General features: G+C 48.2%; 1 pseudogene; it reads left to right on the top strand.

The window, feature by feature from the left end:
* Nucleotides 1-7,356: 7,356 nt before the first annotated feature.
* Nucleotides 7,357-8,473, top strand: LOC107544519 (pre-mRNA-splicing regulator WTAP pseudogene; annotated as a pseudogene).
* The last annotated feature ends 10,029 nt before the right edge of the window (nt 8,474-18,502 follow it).

The following is an 18,502-nucleotide window of genomic DNA, read 5'->3' as shown; positions in this document are numbered from 1 at the left end:
GGTTATGAGTAAAATTTTCAACACTGAAAAATTCCATCATCAACTCTCTAAAGCTAAGGATTCCTCCAGGTACCACTTGGAGCTTTGTTCACGTCTTCAAGACAAGCCTGTCCATGCACAGACCAACTCCAGCCTCCAGGCTGCACAGATCTCCTGAATCCTCTCCGCTACCTAATCAAAAGCTTCTTGACTCGATTCCAAGGAATCCTTTTCACCTCCATTTTATTAAAATCATTTCATCATATTACAACCTTTCAAGAAGACATGGACTGCATCAGGGAAATAAATAGGGCCAATCTCTTTTGTATCATCAGCGTCCCTAAACGATGGAGATGTGAAATATCAATTCTCTTTTTACCCCTTTCATCATCGTGCGGGACTGCTGGGGCTAATTGAAGCCTGTTTCATTTTTCTGCTATTGATGTGGATTTTAGCTGAAACAGAATGAAACATTGCCTATGAAGGGAGATTACTTTTACAAATTAAACCAATGTATCTTACTGAGTTCTATTTCCAGAAATGTGACCTTATTATGCTTCATAATTAAAAATGGGAGCAATAAAGACATGCTGGCCAACATGACTTCTCACAGTGCCTGCTGTATCTGAATTAAGTTTAGTCTTGACCATAAAACATCAGAAGGTACCCTGTGGGGACTGTGATGAAAAGCGCCCCGTCATATCAATGCTTCTTGGCCATTCCAGATGAGATATCAGCTTTTGTCTGTTCTTAGTAAATAAAGGCTCTTGAGGCCTTGCTGATGTGCTCAGTGGTTAGAGCAAAGAGTCACAGGTTCAGTCGATTCCTGGTCAAGGCCATGTACCTGGGTTGCAGGTTTGATTCTTGGCTGTGGTTGGGGCACATGCAGGAGACAACCGATCAATGATTTTCTCTCACGTCGATGTTTCTCTCTCTCACTCGCTCTCTCTCTCTCCTCCCTCCCTCCCTTCCACTCTTTCTAAAAAAATCAATGGAAAAAAATACCCCTGGGAGAGGATCAGCAGCAACAACAACAACAAAAAGGCTCTTGAGTATTTGGTGCTGTGAAAAGAGGGAAATGGGGTTCTCAGTACGGCTGCCTACAGGTTGAGGAAGAAAGAGAGGGAGAGGAGAGAAGGAAAGGCAGGCAGGCTTGGCACCCAGGTTAGTTTTTGAAATGGGGGGGCAGCGGGGAAGCAGGAGAAGAAAGAACCTGAAGGCGAGGGTGCAGGCCGACTGGCGAAAGGGGCCCCAGGGGAAAAGGGAGAGTCTCGGGATGATCTGGGCCGGGGAGGGAGGAGCTGCGCTGTGAGGTTCTAAAGAATCAGAAGTTTTTTAGACCATCGGGAAAGAGGCTGAGGCTAGAAAGGGGAAGACTTGGGTGGATAAACAAAATGACTCAGTCTTTAAAAATGAACGAGCTTGTTCAAGTTTGCCAGCTAAGCAGGACAACGCAAAACTCTTAGGCCCACAGTTTCTCCTCGGATGGCTCGCCGTTCCCACTGTGACGTTAGAGACCGTGCAGCCAGGACTGCAGGCCTCAGACTGCTGTTTGTGTATCTTAAAGCTGCAGAGGGGCAGAGGCAGGGAACTTCAGGGGGTAGCTCTGTGACTCCAAATCAAGTCTCCCATTCGGGGCCCCATTGGTTACGTCTGAAACATTTTCTCTCCAGTCCACATTTGCTCTCCATTTATGGTCTCCATTTATAGGGGTAGTTAAAGTGCCTCTAAGCCTCTGTGTCCAGCTGGACTTGATCCCAGCCAAAGTAAATTTCAAATACTCTAAAGTCTCAAAAGCAAACCTGCACTTGAGAATCCCACAACCCCAGCCCCTTTCTCGCTTTGCCCCGCAGTGAAGAATGCATTGGTCATATTTTTAAACATCAAATGGCCAAAGGCAACCTGTGATTTTGGAGACAGATGGGATTTGAAGTATCACCTTGTACCGTCTCAAAACGTCCCACCTAAAAAAGTGTGTGGTCCTTTCTCAGTGGACGGCTTCTAGAGTCAGAATACAGTAGCATCTAAGTCTCCGAGCGCACACGTCCTTACCCCACTTGCCAGCTATGTCAGATCAAGCAAGTTCTTTAAACAACTCCTAATGTGTAACATATGGATATTAGCAGAACCTACTTTATAGAGGCATTATGAGAATTTGGTGAAATAATCCATGGAAAATATGCTGAGTGCTACGTCTGACAATAGCAAGTGTCCAATGACTGGCAGACAGTAACACTGCAGCTAATACTTATTGCTGCTGCTACGGCGTCCGAAAGTTCTTGTTCTTAGGCTGCTTGCTCAGCATCTTTTCCCTGAGTCTTGCCTCTTCTTCCACCTTTTATCTGGTTGCAGTTGGAGTAACCATGGTACTTGCCTCCTCCACCCACTTTCACCCTCCTCTGTAGTTTATGTCCCAGGAGCTGTGTGTTGATTCAAGCTCGATCGGTGGGTCCCTTCTAAGTAAACTTTAATTTAAGAACAAATGATGCTCAGTTCAGACTTCTCTTTGTGGCTGAACCCACAGCATGTGAAAGATGGGCGATATCATTGTCATGGAGAAAACGGAAATGTGGCCCGTGGCAGTGATCTCCACTGGGCACAGGAATGAGCAGCAGGGCTGCTCAGACACAGCTCCATTCGGGGGCAGGGTCTGAGATGATGCATTAGTGACAAGCTACCCGGGAATGTCGGAGCTGCTGGCCTGGGTACCACAGGATGGGAAGCACTGGCCAACAACAAGAAAGAAAAAAAAAAAAAATCCACCCATTGAGTAAATCAAAGATAGACAGATAGAAGGAAGGAGGGAGAGGGAGAGAGAGAGACAGAGAGAGAGAGAGGGATGCATAGAACATATTCTGGCTTCCTCAGAGACAGTTCCTTCTTAAGCCTCAATCAAATGCTCTGTCTTCTGATATCATGAAATACCCCAGGATCATTCCAATAATGTACCTTTCTTGTCTAAGTTAGCTTGGTGTTTTCACAACCCAAAACATCACTAAAGAGTTTGGAAGGCAATGTTGTCTTCTGTACCTGAAAAGCCAATTCTTCCTATTTTATTTCAAACTTCCAGACGGTCTCTCTATCCATACCTTGTATGAACAAGCAGGGGCTTAATTTTCAGGATCAGATGAAGGCTTCGGCAGGACGCCAAGGCACTCTCCTTGCTGAGACACACCATCACGAGCTGTGCGATGCGCGTTGTGATTCCACATGCAGCCGGAGCCAGGACCACGGCCCTCCCCTCGGGCCCATCAGCAACAGCGGCTCCTGAAATGCTTCCCAGTGGGCCCACGTGTGCAGGCCTCACGGCGGCCTGGCCTGTGGCATGGACAGGAAGGCACACTGAGACGAGCCCTGGCTTTGCCACCAGCAGCTGTGTGACCTTGGGGAAGGTACTGTTCCCGGGCTTCAGTTACATCGTCTGAAAGTGAGTTGAGTATGTGCCCTGTCACAGGTGTCAATCCTGCTCACTGACGAGCTGTGACCAGTGTCCCACGTGATTTCCGGGGCGTTTGAGGACAGTGCAGGAGAATCGTTACCGTCATTAGAGGGAGGCGGCGGGGAGAGGCCAGCAAGGTGCCCTTTGGGAGTGAAGGTGGCACAGACAGCCGGGCAGCCGCAGCAGTGTGCTGGGTGATGAGGCCGAGGGCCGACCTGGCCTCTTCCCATGTCCCCACCCCCCCCGGCCACACCAAGCTCTACTGCAAGGAGAGGCAAGCGCGGAGCCCCGGCCCTCGTGGTCCTCCATGCACCGCTGGACACCCGTTTTGTCTCTTGCTTTCCGCTCAGCGATTGCAGAGCGCCGAGCTCCCCGCCTGGGCACGCTCGCGTCACCTCGGGAGGAGCCCTGGCCGCCTGGCTGCGCGTCAGGTCCCCCCACGCACAGCTGGGGAGGGGGCGATGCATCAGTGTGGCGAGCAGGCCGCAGCGGGTCCCCAGGCGGGGCACCTCTTTCCTCCCACCAGGACTCACAGCAGCACAGGAGGGGCCCTGCGCTTCCCGCTAGGGCGGCGAGGCCGGCTTTGGGGAAGGAGCGAGCCCGCCGGCGTCTGCCGCGTGCGCCCATCTTTAAGCAGGAGCGGCTGAGGCGGTGGGGTCCGAGGTGCTCCTTGTCTCTGGAATTCCTCGGGGCCCCCAAAGCCCCAGCATGTCCTCCACGGTACTGTTGCTGGTGTCAAATCTTCATTTGCTCGGAGAGAGTTTGAGTTTGGAAAACAGCTTGGAGCTCTTCGTTGCCAAGCCTGGTGAAAGGCGGCTGGTCAAGCAGGGTGAGGGCACTTCGGGCAATAAACAAGCGTGACTTTGAGGTCGACTTTCCTGGACACGAATCATAACTGGCCCTGAGAGAATTCAGAAATACAGGCTCGTGAGCGTCCCAAGCGTGCCTCCTTCCCGCGTGAGTGAGGAGTGAACTGATAAACGCCCAGCGCCTACTGTGCGCAGCTCCCTTACACACATACTCCTTAAGAATATAATCTAACAGCCACACTCTGTGGTCAACCTTTGCAAAAGAAGAAAGAGCCCCAGAGCAGGCACCTGTTCCGTCTCACAGAGGCAACGAATGGAGGGAACCAGAGCAGAGCTGAAGCCACCTGACCTTGGGCTGTGCCTGGGACGTCCCCCTGGCTGTGCACTCAGCTGGAATTGTGACCTGACTCCTGAGTACTTTCCCTCCCATTCTCTTCAGCAGTCTCCTCGCTGGACTCAGCTTCCCACCTACACCTTCCTCCTCCTCAAAACATGGAATCAGGTGACTTTATCTAACAAAACCAAACTTGCCACAAAATCAAACCTGCCACAAAAAGCACAAATGGTGAGATGTGGCAATCACCCCTTCTTTTCTCAGAAACTACCCCAAAGCAAGAAATAAACCACCAAAAAAACAAGACAGACGGTCAAAGCTCTGCCCTTGATGCAGCTGGGAGACCTTGGTAACCTGAATGTACAGCACCGTTGGTTCTTGCTATTTGCAGTAAAGTCTTGTAAAGCTGCTCCGGACACTGAATGGTGCTCTGAGGGGAACACAGTGTCTGCTCACAGCACTCTCACCAACCAATCAGCACATAGCCTTGTTTTATGCATGTTCCCACCTAAAATTTTCTTATTTATTACATATTGTTGATTCACCAACATTGAACACATGGCCAACAGCCCTCGTGCCTGAAGGAAGCTTATCTAAGGCACGTGATTCCTCCGTAAGGCAGGTCGCAGGCTCCGTGCACCCAGGGGCACTGGGCAGCACTTCAGCACGAGGAGTGGGGCAATTTAAACAGCAAAGTTATCAAAAGCAAGTTTAAACATGTGAAAAGCAGGGCACTAAGTAGACCACACTTGCTCACAGCGTGAGAGCGGAAACAGGAAGGCAGAGCCGCCCGCGTCCAGCCCCAGCTGGGGGCGTGCATGTTGTGAGGTCATTCAAAGCTTTTCCCACTCTGGGGATGCCCATGAAAGACCACAAAAGTGCCACAGTTATTGACTTAAGGGTTTCAGATGAATTTTAGTGAGAGGCAAACTTGCAAATACAGGCCCTGTGAACAATGAGCGTCCACTGCACATGAGGAAGGGGAGCGAAGGCCAAGCAGGCTTGGGGGACAGGTCGGAGAGGGTGCCCAAAGCGACAGGTCTCAGGGAGAGCTGGGAGAGCACAGCTGCCCCCAGAAGCAGGGGTGTTGGGGACGAAGCCAAGAGCCCTTCTGCGGGGATCTTGGGGGTGAGCGAGCCAGCTGGTGGAGGCCTCTCGGGCTGAGTCTGCTGCTGAGTAAACGAGGTGGGTGGGCAGGGGGGATCCCACGGACAAGCCGCCCGGCGGGAGGAGTCAGCTGGTGGGACAGGGCTGAGGAGAGAGGCCTGTGCGTGGCCGGCAGCCGTCCGCTGCAGCCTGGGGGCTGGGGAGAAGCCATGCTGGAAGAGTGTGCCCACACGCCAGGCCCCTCACCACCAGGGGAGCCCTGCAAGCCCGGGCACAGCCCCTCCTCTTCCCAGCCAGGGAAAGCTGGGAGCAGCAGTCAGGGAGGACTGGCCCGTTCAACCAGGACGCACAAGCGGCCCAAAGGAACAAGCGCAGGACAAGGAACCCTCACTAAGGGTCTGTTGCCGTGGGGGTGAGACAAGCTAACCTAGCAGGTCCTCTGTGAGCAAAACCCTAAGAAGCCGTTGCCTTGGTTATGCGAAGGCAGAGCGCAGAGATAGAGGGCTCGGAAACGACTGGAAGAAACAAAACACCAGCTGGAAACCATGGGAAGGGGGAGGGAGGGGAGGGGAGGGGAGGGGAGGGGAGGGGAGGGGAGGGGAGGGGAGGGGAGGGGAGGGGAGGGGAGGGGAGGGGAGGGGAGGGGAGGGGAGGGGAGGGGAGGGAAGGGAAGGGAAGGGAAGGGAAGGGAAGGGAAGGGAAGGGAAGGGAAGGGAAGGGAAGGGAAGGGAAGGGAAGGGAAGGGAAGGGAAGGGAAGGGAACCCACCTTCAGAAGCAGCACCTAGAATAAACACTGTTGCAGACACAGTAAGGGATGCAAAGAGTAGAAATGAGAAAAGCATGAAAAAGCAATCAGTTCTAAAGGACAGAAGAGAAAACAGTAGACAAGAAAGACACACGGGATACAATATGCAAGTAGCTGGTGCATCCAACAAACACCTGAGGGAGGCTAGGCTCTAACTCACCAGGGATGGCCGGGAAGGAAAAGACGGCAGAGCGCTGATGGAATTACAGAGCTAAGGCGAAAACAAAAGTGGGTGTTTAGAAAAGAATATAAATTAAAACTAAAAATGTTGAAATAAAATTTCTAACAAAAGTTTAAAGAGAAAGGCAGAGAGAAGCTAGGACATAGCATGCAGCTGTGGAGGGAGAGAAAACAGCATTTAGAGATAATATGTTAAGTTATTCAGCTGTAAGTATATTTAACGACTCTAAGTTAAACACCAGGGAAATCACAGCAAATGAAACTGGGTGCCGGACACTAAGGGAAAAATGCAGAGAAAGCATAGTAGGCGAACTTTGTTCTGTTCTGTGGGCATTTAAATGCCCACACAGCTATTTAAATGGGATACACCAATATGTTATATGTATCTTTACATCTACAAAAGTGACTCTTGAGCTAAAATATAAATTTTCCAAATGACCAGAACACCACACCCAAAATGCCAAGAAAATTCAATCGTAGAAACATTTTTTAAAATCAAGAAATAAAGAAAAGCACAAATTTAACAGAAAATAAATTATAGAATGAAGAACAAATTTATTCATCATGGTATAAATGGGCTACACTCACCCTTAAAAAAAAAAAAAAGCACCGTGGGCGGCCTGGGCAGTGACGGGGCAGTGTGGCCTGGGCGCCTATGTGACTGGGTGGCCCCTGAGCAACCTCTGCCTGAGAGGGTTCAGGATGACCAGCGAGGACCCTGTTCCCAAAAAGGTTCCACTGGGTGAGACAGACTTCAAAGTGATGGCACGAGATGAGTTAACTTCAGGATGGAAACAGCATGAAGCACACGTGCAAGCTTGGGGGGCAAGTGCCCGGATCTGAACCCCAGTGATGTAACCGGCTTCAGGGGGTCGGAGGAAAAACCAAAGCAACAACGGCAGGAGCCTGCACACGGGGAAAACATCCGTGTACCGCAGCTAGCAGCCAAGGAGCAAGAGGCTCAAGAGGGTGCCGCTCAGGCCCAGCGCCTCCAGCCAGCCCGGCAGCCCCGCGCCGCCCAGCCGAGGCCAGCGAACGGCAGGCCCCGCGCCCGACTTCTTTCCTAAAAATGAAAGGAGAACTGGAACAGACTAAAGGTGAACTGGAACAAGCCCAAAGTGAACTGAGTGCCTGGAAGTCGACACCTCACAGCAGACAGGCCAAATGTTAACAGCAAAGTGTGAATGCTTGTCCCGGGGAACCGAGGGTCGGGCGGCAGCGGTCCCAGGGACTATCGCGCAACTCGAGGCGGAGGCGGCTTTACAGGAAAAATACAGGGGGCGGCTGGAAAGCAGTCGGATGGACTGTGACCATCATTCAACACGAAGGAGCGAGGGATGCAGCGTACAGGCCTAGCTCTTCAGCAACATCCGAAGGAGACACGCCAACAGGTGGCTCAGTTCCAACAGCAAAATCTCAAGCCCCAGCCCCAAGTCCCAGCAGGACTACATCTTCCGAGCCTTCAGGACAGACAGAGGCCCCAGGTGCAGACAATGGACCGAGCAACGGCTGTTCCTCCCGGCCGAGGGAGCCTGGGCCTGGGTGTCACAGGGAGGGGACGCAGCTGAAGATGGCTTTCCTTCCCCAGGGGATGGTAATGAGGCCTCCGACAGCTCCGAGGAGAGGACTGACAAAGGAGGGAGGAGTTACCCAAAGCAACCCGGTGCGGGCGTGAAGGTGTAGCCTCTCCCACGGGCAGCGAGAACTGTCTCGCGCCCACTCAGATGACGCAGACTCCAGCCACGACCCGCAAGGGGCGAAAACAGCGAGTGGGAAAGGCGCCCGCGCCGCGTTCAGAATGGCTTGGACGCAAGGGTAAACGTACAGGGTTCAGCTGTGAAATATTCTTCCAGCAAATTTTGGTACAGTGTCATTTAATTTGGGAGAGGGTAATTCTCCTTTGCTTCAATACCTCTGCCACTTTGGAAACTGTAACAGTTAATTACTTTGTTGCTCAAAGGACATTTTGCGTAGGGTCAGGTTATTTTTATGGGAGTTAACGTGAAGCTGTAAGTGGAAAGCTTTCCTTCCAGTACAACAGGTGATGTCTTCGTAAGTGTCCCTCTAGAGCCTGTGCTGCGCGGGGCGTCCTTACGCGCCGTTCCTGCGCCCCAGCGCCCTTCGGGCTGAGGGTAGATGCGGGCGTCCGACCGCCGAGCCTGCCCACCGCCAAGCCTGCCCCGTGCAGTACTTTTATCACTAAGGGTTGGGCTTGTTGAAGGAATCCTACTGTAGTTGCAGTGTTAGATACAGTTTTTTTCCACCATACATCTGTGCATTTTCTCTTTAGGTGACTGAATGTTTAAGAAATTTGTAATACATAGTTACTCAATTTTCATGGACGTTTTACCTTGCTAATGCATATTGCTCTGTGACTCCAGCATATCTTCCCTGTACGTACCAAAGCTAAATAAAGATTTTTATTGCAAAAAAAAAAAAAGACTCAGATCACAAAGCAAAACTCAAATAGTCATGTGTAAATAAATAAATCTGAAACAAAATGACCCAGAAAGGTTGAAAATACAAGGATAGGAAAACTGGTTATGATCTTAACAATAGACAACATTATATTCCAGGTAAAAAGACTTCAATGAACCAAAAAGAACATTTTAAAAAATATATATCTTTATTGATTTCAGAGAGTGGAAGACAGAGAGAGAGAGACAGAGAGAGAGAGAGAAACATCAATGATGAGAGTCATTGATCGGCTGCCTCCTGCAGGCCCCTGGCCGGGCATGTGCCCTGACTGGGAATTAAACCAGTATCTACTGGATCCTAGATTGAAGCCCAACCGCTGAACCACACCCGGCAGTGCCCAGAAAGAACATTTTAAGTAATAGGTTCAACTCACAATGAAGAACTACTTGCTGGTGACTACCAGATAACAGCACTGTCACTCCTAAAAGACATGAGCGGGAAACACCGGGATGGCACAATTGTAGGAAACTTTATTTCACCTCTCTCAGTCTATAAAAGAACAAGTACATATATTTAAACAATTTAAAAAGGCCGAAAGAACATAATAATATGGGTAGCATTTACTTATGTTTACCAGAGAACAGATTTTTATTTCAAATGCCCATGAATTGTTAGCCCAACAACAACAACAGAACACACGAGGTCAGAAAGTAAACCTCAGTAAATTCCTAAAGAGGAAATTGTTTAGAGATTTCTCTGCTCACAATAAAATAAAGTTAAAAAGTCATTATAAAACCAGCAGGGAAAAATCACCCAACTACCTGGAAATTTTAAAGGTATATCAATAAATTTTGTGTTAATTGTAAATAGCTTCAAAAATAAAGATAAGAAAATAGTTCACGGGCTACATGTACTATGAGATACAGCTAAAGTAGAACCAAGGAAAATCTTTAACATGTATGTTAATAAACCAGAAAAGATGAAAACAAACAACTTATACAGCCAAAACGACACCTTGTAAATCATAAAAGAAAATCAGCCAACCAACAAAAACAATAAAGAAGACAGAAAAATTCCTACTTCTACTAAAATAAATTTCACATTAATCAAATGCAAACATTAAAATGAAATGGTTAAAAATTGTTATGTTCTTGCTGTAAGGAAGAACATTCTACAAAAATCAAAACTGATATACTGGGCCACTAAAGAATAGTTTTTTTAAAAATTTTATAGTAAAAAATTCATGTAGCAAAAACAAAGAAAAAGTGGGAGGGGGAAAAAAATGCTCCCTCTACCATAGAACAATGTTTAATATATAAAACGCTCCCCAAAGCAATAGGATAGATGTAGAGCCTGAGAGAAAAACGGGCCAAGATTATGAACAGACATTTCAGGGGGAAAAATACAAATGATTCTTTTTTAAAACAATTGATTTTAGAGAGAGGGGAAGAGAGCGAGATTGATTTGATGTTCCACTTATGTAGGCATTCATTCACTCCTCGGGTGATCCTTGCATGTGCCCTGACTGGGGGTGGAACCCACAGCACTGGCACATTGAGACGATGCTCTAACCAGCTGAGCTACCCGGCCAGGACACAAGGGCTCTTCAAACAATAAAAACATGTTTAGCTTCATTGACAAATAGAGCAATCAAAATGAAACTTTTTGTGACTTTTTTTTAAATCCTCACCCAAGGATATTTTTTCCATTGCTTTTCAGAGAGTGGAAGGGAGGGAGAGAGAGAGAGAGAGAGGAAGACATCGATGTGAGAGACACATGGATTGGTTGCCTCCGGCACTCACCCCCACCGGGGCTGGGGATCAAGCCTGTAGCCGAGGTACGCGCCCTTGGCCCGGATTGAACCTGGGACCCTTCAGTCCGCAGCCGACACTCCAACCACTGAGCCAAACAGGCCAGGGCTGGCTTTATTTATTTATTTTTTTAAAATAACAAACAGGCAAAGACCATATAATAAATAATGCATACCTTCCAAAATTGTTGGGAAAGGCAGTCTCCTAGGCTGCTTGGAGAGTGAAAGTATGTTTCTGTTGACAGCAAATTAGCAATAACCAAACAATTAAAATGCATTTGCCCTTCACTGAGAAATTCTAGCTCTAGGAATGTAGCTATGAGATAGACTCACAAACTTGTCAAATAAAGCATATACAAATCTACCTATAGTATTGTTTACAGCAGCAAAATACTTGCAATAATTTAGATGTCCATCAGTAGGATGTGAGCTAAATATACTTTGAAGTATCTGTACAGTGAATATAGTGTATTTGAAAATGAAAGGACTCTAACTATACCAATATGGAACCAACTTAGCAATTTATAATTGAAAGTGAAAAGCAAAATGCAAGAAAGAAAAAAGCTATGTGCAGATAGATAGACATATAGATGGATATATTGTGTCACACTCGAATCAGAGAAGGAAATTGATAGTGATTTGCATTTAGGCCTGAGGGGTGGGGGAAGGAGGTCGTGATACAATGTTCATGATATAGCCTTTTGCACATTTTGGGTTTTGAATATTTGGATGCATTTCTTATTCAAAATAAATATTTTAAATTTAAAAAGGTGTGTAGAGAGGGACAGAGTTTGGAGTTTAGTTGAAGGTCACAGAGACACCAAGCACAGGATGTGTAGTTGGTGGGAAGCACAGCAGGACTTGGTGAGAACTGGGATGAATCCTCCTTTTCTCTCCCAGCGAGTCCTTCTCTGGTCTCAGCTCCCTTCTTGCCTTTGCACACTGACATCTTCCTAAACACATGGCCCGGCTTCACTGTCAGCACCAGGAGAACCAATGGTATAGTTCCAGTTCATAGGCCAGCAGGCTCAAGACCCAGGGAAAGCCAATGCTTCACTTCAAATATGAAAGCAGGAGAAAGCTGATGTCCCAGTTTGAAGGCAGCCAAGCACGGGAAATTCTCTCTTACTCAGGGCAGGGTCAGCATTTGTGTTCTACTCAGGTCTTCAACTGATTGAATAAGGCCCACCCACACTGGGGAGGACAATCTGCTTTACGAATTCAAATGTTAATCTCCTCAGGAGACCCCTCACAGAAACACCCAGAATGATGTTTGTTCAAATGTCTGTGCACCCCTTGGCCCACCAAGTTGACACATAAAATAACCATCACACATGGGTGCAGAAATGAGCATCTCCAAAATGATGGAAAACCATTAGTTTAATCCAGTTTTTAAACAGGACCTAGATACATGGCTAGATGGAAATTTGATCTCTTGAATCCCCTGCTAGTGCCCTATCCATTGCTTTTTTACCAAATAGTAGTAATAATAATAATAATAATGATACATCTATTTCAGTCAACTCCTGATCCTCTGAAGATCCGCTAAGCAAAGTTAACACTGAATCCCTGGATTCCCCCTCTTCAGTGTCATTGTACTTGAAAGCCACTCTGCAGAAGGATACTATCTGCTATAGCTTTGAACCCCTTACCTTGTCCAGGACAGAAGCACAAGCTGATCGGGCTAAAACTCTTAGTAGCCCAGGGGCGGTACAAGGCCCAATCTCTGTTTCTAATATCAAAGATGAATGAGCTTTTCAAAATGCAAATCTGACCAGTTTCCCTTTTTGCTCAGCGCCCTGCAGGGATCTCCATTGCTCCTGGATAAGGGCGGGCCTCCTAAAGGGGACCCGTGGGAGCCTCCCACCCTCCAGTCACAGATCTCCCCACGCTACCCCTCACTCTCTGAAGACTATTTGCTTCGGCCTTATCTTAATTTCTTAAACTACATGCTCTTGGACCCCAAAGGTTTGTTCCCATTGCAGGGAACTCTCTTCACCCCCTTCCTTGCCTGGTTAGCTAGGCCCCCTATTCCAAACCTTCGCATAACTGGCACTTCCTCAGGGACGACTTCTCCACCTCAGATAAGGCTGAACCTGCCTGTTATATGTTTCCATCGCGCTGTGCGAGTCTCTGGTTTAGCCCTTCCTCACCAGTGAAAGCCATTTGTATTTCTGCACTTGTTTGATCAATATCTGCCTCCCCTATCAGAGCATAATTTTCATTAAAACCAGGATGGCATCTGGTTCACCATACATGCCCACCAAGTGCAGCATCCAAGACATAGCGGTTTGAATGAATGAAAGAATGAATGAATGAATGAATGAGTGAATGAACAAATACATGGCTGAAACTAAGAGTCATGGCCTGTAAGAGCTAGAGATGGGTGGCTGAGGAGCTGGCCTCAGGGCGGTGGTGCAGGGGAACCCGGGAGCAGAGATCGCTGCTCAAAGCCTCCCTGACATGAGTGCGAGGAAGGCTTCAGGGAATCAGGGCGCTGCAGCTGTATATAAAATTGGGTTTCCACATATATTTTGTGGTGACAGAATCCATGGCATTCATTAAATATTTAAACGTCCTGGCTCTCCAAAATGATGGAAAACCATTAGTTTAATCCAGGTTTTAGATAAGAACAAGAAACATGGCCAGAACGGAAATCTGATCTCTTGAATACTCAGGTAGTGCCCAATCCATTGCCTTTTCACCAAACAGTAATAATAATAATAATAATAATGATGATAATAATAATGATACATTTATTGCAGTTGACCCCTGGTCCTTTGAAGATCCACTCAGGAAATTAACTCTCTGAAGCTCTGGCTGTCCGAGCGGCAGAGGAGGTGAGCCCGGGCGAGCTGCCCGGCCCAGCCTCCCTCCTGCCCTTGGGCTCTCACTGGCACACAGCTCTTAGAGCAGCGTGCTGCCCGGGGCTTCATTCTCCATGTGCCTCTGCTCTTAACTCACAAGGCCTCGTGCCCTTGTTGGGTCTTGTTTCTACAGGGCCGGACACCTTCTTTTAACAGGACGCAATTGAAAAACTAGGTATTTTCCTTTGTACTAGAAACAAATGGTGATTAATGTGCTCGTTGTAATTAATCTGTGGTGACAGATTAGCGGGTAGCAGCAGTTCTTTTGCTGCAGTGGGAGGCTTCCTTGATAGGACAGCTGGGGAGAGGGGACACAAATTCAATTTGTTTCTCATTTGCATACATATGACAACCATCTGTGCTAATAGCACCGCAATGTCTCCATCAGCCCTGTGCTGGTGTTGGCCTCTCCTGGGCTCCTGGTGGGCCTGGGAGAGGTAGCTCTGAGCACAAATATTTGTAGAGGAAAAAGAGCGGGCTTGATGGGACACAACCAACCGTGCCCCCTTCCTTCAGAGGGCCAGCATTAAGCAAGGGCTGAGATTCCTCTCGCCCACAGGAGGGTGATGCTCGGAGACTCCCTGCTCCTTTCATCTAAAAGCCTCTAGCCTCCCGTCTCAATGCTGTAATTGAATTACTAATGGCCTAGTCCCTGTTGTCCAGTTGCTCAGACCAGCGTCACTTTGGTAAAGACCTTTTTTTCTTCAACAGGCCCTTCATTCAAAATATATTTATGGAGTATCTACAAAGTTCAGGCACTATTTCATGTAGAAGAGAAACAGGAGTTAACAGGAGAGAAAAGGTTTTTGTTTTATGGGGTTTACATGCAGTGATGGACCCCGGCAAAAAAAAAAGGGAACAAGAAAACTCTCATGTAGGGCTGTGTTCCAGGCAGAGAACCGGACCTGGGGAAAGGCGATGTGAAAGCCTGTGACGCCCACGTTGGGAGTGGTGGACGCAGGGTTAGAGCTGCTCTCTGGAAGCGGGCGACCTGTGAGTCTCAAAGGAAACACGTGTTTTTCAAAGAAAGGGAACAGTGTTGAGGAAAAGAAAGATGACAGCGTGACTGGCAAAAAGTGAGCGAGATGGTATGAGTGGCGAGTCTATCTTAGTTTCCTGGAGCTGGAGTCATAAAGCACCAAAGACTGGGTGGCTTAAAACAACATACATTTATTTTCTACAATTGTAGAGGCTAGAATTAAAGAAATCAACGTTTCACCGTGGCCCTGAAAACTGGGGGGGGAAATATGTCCCCCCTCTTCTACCTTCAGGCTTTGCTGACAACCCTGGTCCCCTGGCCTTGCAGGTGCATCACAGCAGCGTCTGCCTCTGTCCCCGCGTGTCTGTCTCTCCCTGAGCGTCTGTGAGTCTATCTTCTTCTAATGACACTGGTCCTGTTGGGTTAACCAGCTGGAGCACATGGGGTTTGAAAGCCAGATAAGGCATGTAGGTCCTGGTGTAAGAACAATGGGTGACCTTTAAGGGCGAATTACAAGGAAACAACATGAGCTAATTCCCAGGTGGGTCATAGGTAGACTGAATGGAAAAGGGAAGAATGAGGGTAAACCATTTGCCTTACCTCCTGGATGTAGGTATTTGGAAAATGAAAAGATCGCTGTTTTGTTCTGAATAGTTGAAAGGATGGTACAATATTTGGTGGAATAGGGAATATTTGGGGAGGGCAGAGAACACTTGGGAAAGAAAATCAAATGTTCCATTTGGGACACATTAAGTGTTAAGTTAGCAACGTCTATGAGACATGCACATGGAAATATATAATTACCCACTTGGGTGTGTGAGGCTAAATGTCAGAGGAGAAAACTAGTCTTTAGATATTTGGGAATCGTAAGCTTCAAAAGATGGTTTAAGGTCCATGATGCTGGATGTTATCGAGAGAGAGAGAGAGAGGGAGAGAGAGAGAGAGAGAGGGAGAGAGAGAGAGAGAGAAAGGAATATCGGAGGAAAGAAAGGGACCTTGCCCCAAACCCGGAGAAACCCGATGGCTCCCCTTTCTTCCTCTGTCTGTACCTTTGCTAATGTTTCATGGTAATTCTTTGCTGTGGAGCACTGTCTTGTGTATTGTAAAATGTTTAGCAGTGTCCCCAGCCTCTACCTACTAGGTGTCAGTAGCATCTCTGAGTTGGGACAATTAAAAACGTCTTCAGACATTGACAAATGCTCTCTGGGAAGCGGAGGGGAGGCAAAATGACCTCCAGGAGAGAACCATGGCCTTGGACATATCACAGGGCTCTACATACCAGAGATCCTCATTAACTGTTTGCCTTTGATGGTGATAGCAATTATATCTTGGCATGCAGCTCCTCTCTACCTCCTCTAGCCACTAAAGGAAATGGATTCTTTATTAAAAACCTTGTAAAATGGCATCGGAATTTCTCATTAGTCTCTGGCCAGGCCTCCAGACTCCAGGCTCCTTCTTCAGAATTGAAGACAAAGACATGAGAAGTCAGACTGAGGTGTGAGGGGGAGTCATTCAGTCAGCTGGCCAACAAATGGCAAAATTCAACAACAATTGAATTAAGAGAGCCCTGGTGCGACCAAAGCCTGGCTTGATAAGATAGGGGAGGTCATTACCTAAGAAAAATTGCTACCACACATTCCAACGACTTTGCAGCCAGAGTAAAAAGTCATCTTTAGTACAACAGATGTCCTTTTAAAATTTTATCAACCAGAAAAATAGAGGGGGGAGGATGCAAACCAGACCATTAAAATGTAATCTAGAGTCTACAAATTAATAAGATGGTAGTATAATCAGATTGAAATGGCACGAAATCAAATGATATGTAGCCGTCCTTACGGTCCTTCATAGCTCCTCAGACCCTCAAGGCCGTGTGGGTGTGGGGCAGGCTTGCAGTGTGGGAGCACAGTGGCCTTCCTGGTGGCTCCGGGCACAGCCTCAGCCTTGCTGGCTGCACCCCTGCAAGCACAGCAGGCGGCCGGGGGCATTATAGATCCTGTGTCTCTGCCAAAGCGGTCCCCTGGGAGGCCTGCGATGGGCCGCACTGCGTCATGAAACCCAAATTGAAACTTTTTTTTTTTCAAGTCGAGATGTAGAAAATTGAAGTCAAGGTAAAAGAAAATCTTTCTCTCTAGAAAGGAAAGCCTGGCCCACTGGCTGCCTGTGTCCTTCCCCTGACCTCCTGCAGGTCCTGAGAGAGCCTCCGAGGTGGAGGTAACAGTGCTGGCTGGTCTGCTTCCCACGCAGGAGTCTTGGGTTAGCCCTGAAGCTGCTGGGCCATGAATTCACAGATAGGGAAGCATCGGAAAGGAGTAGAAGGACATTCCCAGCAGAAGCTTGCAGAAAACAACCTCGTGCAAAGAAAGTAGTGCTCGGTTATCAGGGACGGCATAACAAGCCACCCCAAGATGCAGTCCCCTAAGAGATCACAACTTATTATTTCTCATTCTGTGGGTTAGATGGAAAGTTCCACTTCTTTTGGTGGCAGCAGGAGTGTGACAATGACTGAGAAGTCCGCGTAGCTGGCAACAGATGCTCTCTGCCACCTAGGGGCTCAGTGGAGCTCTCAGCGGAGGCTCTCAGTTCCCCTCTCGTGGGCCTTCCCACAAAGCTGCTTAGTCTTTCTCACAACACGAGGACTTCTTTCCAAAAGGAGCACTTGAAGAGGAAGCCGCGGCGGGGCGCTTTCGGAAGCCGTTGCCTCCCAAGGCCTCGTCTGCAAGTGGTAGAATGTAACTTAGCTACATTCTGTCGGCGAGAACGGTCACAGGACCAGCCTGGATCCAAGGGTGGGAAGATGAGCTCTACCTCCTGATATGAGGAGCACCAGTCCCATCCAGTGTGCGGGGGACACCTACGTGACATCGGATCAGGTCATTTCCTTGTAATGAGCTTTAAAGGTCATCCGTTGCTCTTACACTATGACTTGCATGACTTATCTGGCTTTCAAATCCCCAAGGTCTCCAGCTGGCTAATCCAAGATGACAGGTGTTGTTATAAGAAAAGATCAAGAGACACAGAGACACACTGGGGGAAGGTGGCCATGTGACAACACAGGATACTGGCAGAGGCCACCTTGGGACACTAGCAACCATAAAAATCTGCCATTTCTCCCCATGCCCCACCACTCTGGTTATTTCTATGCTCCTGGTCCACATTTGTGCCTTCCCTCCTCCCAAGGATGGCCCTACTGTAAGAGCGTGGGGGGGAGGAGGGACGCCCTCCCACAGCCGCATCTACGTCCCCGTGCTCACGCCCGGAGGGACCGGAGGCAGGAAGAGCGCCTTCCCGTTAGGCCAGCTTTGGGCTTTGAATGCCAGTTGTCCCCCACGCTGCTGTGACAAGGACACGTACAGAAAGTGTTCAAGGGCCATTTCTTTCATCTACTCAGGTTTTTAACAAACCCAGTTTCTACTGAGTCTTCCGACACTTCCTTACAGCATGAGTAAATAGTTGGCTGTTTTAAAAATACCCACTTTTTAAAGGCGATGGCTAGTACAACGAACGAACGTCAGGACGGGAGATTGCCTTTCATGGAGGGAATGCTCGGGGATGTTAGATGGTGGCGGTGAAGGTGCTGATGGTGATGAAAACAGCGAAACACGGCGTCTAACGTAGTAGGTGTTTAACTAATGAAGCGCTTTGTTAAAGAGACGCTCTTGCAGAGGAGAAATGGCAAAGGAATGGGACGGGACCCATTTAAACGTGGAGGGAAGGGGGCAGGGGCCAAGGCGCTTGGGGTCAGGAGGAGGGCGACGCGCACTGCGCCTCAAGGGG

Source organism: Miniopterus natalensis, chromosome 17 (genome assembly GCF_054644295.1).
Source record: "Miniopterus natalensis isolate mMinNat1 chromosome 17, mMinNat1.hap1, whole genome shotgun sequence".
In the NCBI taxonomy this organism is placed as follows: Eukaryota; Metazoa; Chordata; class Mammalia; order Chiroptera; family Miniopteridae; genus Miniopterus; species Miniopterus natalensis.
The sequence above is the reverse complement of the archived record's forward strand: the minus strand, read 5'-3'. Positions and strand labels throughout refer to the sequence as shown.